Raw genomic sequence first — 3,659 nt, forward strand, 5'->3', positions numbered from 1 at the left:
CAAATTAAACACTTAATAAAAGTTTATTGCTTTTATATATTTATAGGCTAAAATAAAAGTTTATTTATGAATTTTCACTCACTTTGACTCTATTAACATTTTATTAACTAACTATTGAAAATTGTTTCATATTATGGTTTTATCGACGATGACAAATTATAGAATATAATAAAAATTCCTAAGATATATTTTAAACTTTTTTATCAACTAAGAGTATACATTAGGTTAATTTAGAGCCTCTCCAAAGGAACTTATAAAGAATATTACCAACAGTTTTTCTTCAAAATTCAAAGAAGATGTATGGATTTTGGAGACATAAAAACAGTAAAAATGATACTTCATGCTATTTATAGAGATGCATGATGCACTCTTAAATTGTTATTAGATGACAACAAATTCAAAGATATTATTAATAAAGAAGCAAACTTATGTAGTGGCAGAGCTTAATTTTAGTAATAAGGTTGGCATGATTCCTCAAATTTTTTATAAAAAAAATAGTAGTATTTTTGCTAAGGAAAAAAATTAACACATTTGATTGAAATTTCACGCTTTTTAAACCCTGTGCTCAACTTTCACTTGCTCTCTTCACTCAATTTTTTCTTTTAAATTTCAAACATAAAATCTTGGAAGAATAAATTATCATTTCTATTCATAAAAGTTGAAAATGCTGATGAATCTACTAATAGAAGAAAGAAATTACTAAATATATCCATTGATGAGCGGATAATGTATATCATTTTTGGCATTGTTTTTACATAGTATTTAGCGTGTTTTAGTTAATTTTTATTATATTTTTATTAGTTTTTATTTAAAAATCACATTTCTGGACTTTACTATGAGTTTGTGTGTTTTTCTGTGATTTCAGGTATTTTCTGGCTGAAATTGAGGGACCTGAGCAAAAATCTGATTCAGAGGCTGAAAAAGGACTGCAGATGCTGTTGGATTCTGACCCTCCTGCACTCAAAATAGATTTTTTGGAGCTACAGAAGTTCTATTGGTGCGCTCTTAATTGCGTTGAAAAGTAGACATCCTGGGCTTTCCAGCAATATATAATAGTCCATACTTTGCTCGAGATTTGAAGGCCCAAACTGGCATTCAAAGTCAGCCTAAAACATCTTGGCGTAAAACGCCCAAACTGGCACCAGAATTGGAGTTAAACGCCCAAACTGGCACCAAAGCTGGCGTTTAACTCCAGGAACAGCCTAAGCACCAAAAAGCTTCAATGCTCAGCCCAAGCACACACCAAGTGGGCCCCGAAAGTGGATTTCTGCACTATCTGCACTTAGTTACTCATTTTCTGTAACCCTAGGTTACTAGTTTAGTATAAAAACTACTTTTAGAGATTTATTTTACAACTTATGACATTTTTACATGCCATATTGTTCAAGTTTTGAGGCTGGCCTCACGGCCATTCTTAGACCTTTTACTTATGTATTTTCTACGGTGGAGTTTCTACACCCCATAGATTAAGGTGTGGAGCTTTGCTGTTCTTCATGAATTAATGCAATTACTACTATTTTCTATTCAATTCACGCCTACTTCTTCTCCAAGATATATTCTCGTACTTAATTCAGTTAAGTCAGAATGAAGGGGTGACCCGTGACAATCACCCAATCTTCGTTACTCGATTAGCCAAGGTCGCGTGCCTGACAACCACAAAGCGATCTACATGATGTTCAACGTAGTCATTGGACGACAGTTGGAGTATACTCTCTTGGATTTCTAATCTAAGATTAGAACCTTCGTGGTATAGGCTAGAATTATTGGCAGCCATTCCTGGGATCCGGAAAGTCTAAACCTTGTTTGTGGTATTCCGAGTAGGATCTGGGAAGGAATGACTGTGACGAGTTTCAAACCTGCGAATGTGGGGTACAAGTGACAGTGTGCAAAAGGACAATGGTCATATTTCGACGCTAGCGGGAACCGACAGATGATTAGCCCTGCGGTGACAGCACAGATGGATTTGTTTTCATCCGAGAGGATCATACAGCTTACCATGGAAGGAGGTAACACATGGTTGGAAGAAGGCAATAGGAAAGCAGAGGTTCTGAAGCAACAAAGCATCTTCAGACGCTTATCTGAAATTCCTACCTATGAATTACATAAGTATTTCTATCCTATTTTATATTTTATTTATCTTTTAATTATCAAAACTTTATAACCATTTGAATCCGCCTGACTGAGATTTACAAGGATGACCATAGCTTGCTTCAAGCCGACAATCTCCGTGGGATCGACCCTTACTCACGTAAGGTTTATTACTTGGACGACCTAGTGCACTTGCTGGTTAGTTGTGCGGAGTTGTGAAAAAGAGTTGAGATTACGATCGTGCATACCAAGTTGTTGGTGCAATTGAGATCACAATTTCGTGTACCAAGTTTTTGGCACCATTGCTGGGGATTGTTCGAGTTTGGACAACTGACGGTTCATTCTGTTGCTTAGATTAGGTAATTTTATTTTATTTTGAAGCTTTTTTTATTTTTGAAAAAAAACAAAAAAATTTAATAATAATAAAAATATATGTTCTTCAGAATTTTTAAGAATGAATTCTAGAGTTTCATCATGATCTGTTGAAGTCTGACTAGCTGTCAAGCTATGTCTAAATTTTTTTGGACCGAGGCTTCCACTTATCACTGTGGGAGAAAAATATTTTGTGTTTCTTGTTTGAGTCTAGTATCAAATTTTAAGTTTGGTGTCAATTGCATGTTTTAAATTTTCAAAAATTTTTCGAAAACTCATGCATGTGTCTTTCATGATCTTCAAGTTGTTCTTGATGATTTTCTTTGTTTGATCTTTAAATTTCTCTTGTTGGTGTCTTTTCTTGTTTTTCATATGCATTTTTTGAATTATTGGTGTCTATAGAATAAAAATTTTTAAGTTTAGTGTCTTGCATATCTTTCTTTTCTTAAAAATTTTTAAAAATATGTTCTTGATGTTCATCTTGATCTTCAAAGTGTTCTTGGTGTTCATCTTGACATTCAAAGTGTTCTTGCATGCATTATTAGTTTTGATCTTAATTTCTTGTGTTTTGCATCATTTTTATGTTTTTCTCTTTCCTCATTAAAAAAAATATCTTTCCCTTATTTCACTCATAAATTTCGAAATTTGAATTGATTTAATCACAAAGTTTTAAAATTTAGTTGTTTCTTGTTAATCAAGTCAAATTTCAATTTAAAAATTCTATCTTTTTCAAATCTTTTTCAAAATCAAATCTTTTTCAATTTCCTTTCATATTTTCGAAAATTCTAAAAATTTGATTTTCAAAATCTTTTTCTTATTTTTATTTCATATTTTCGAAATTAATACTAACATTTAATATTTTTATTGAAATTTTTTACTTGCCTATTAAGAAAGGTTCAATCTTTAAATTCTAAAATCATATCTTTTAGTTTCTTGTTAGTCAAGTAATCAACTTTAATTTTCAAAAATCAAATCTTTTTAATTTCCTTTTTAAATCTTTTTCAAAATAAAATTTCAATCATATATTTTTCAAAATCAATTTCAAAATCTTTTCTAATTTCTTATCTTTTCAAAATTGATTTTCAAATCTTTTTCAATTAACCACTTAACTTTTTGTTTGATTTTAAAAGTTTTCTATTTCAATCATATCTTTTTCAAAACCACCTAACTACTTTTCTCTCTCCAATTTTCGAAAATCA

This window comes from Arachis ipaensis, chromosome B09, assembly GCF_000816755.2.
Source record: "Arachis ipaensis cultivar K30076 chromosome B09, Araip1.1, whole genome shotgun sequence".
Lineage (NCBI taxonomy): Eukaryota > Viridiplantae > Streptophyta > Magnoliopsida > Fabales > Fabaceae > Arachis > Arachis ipaensis.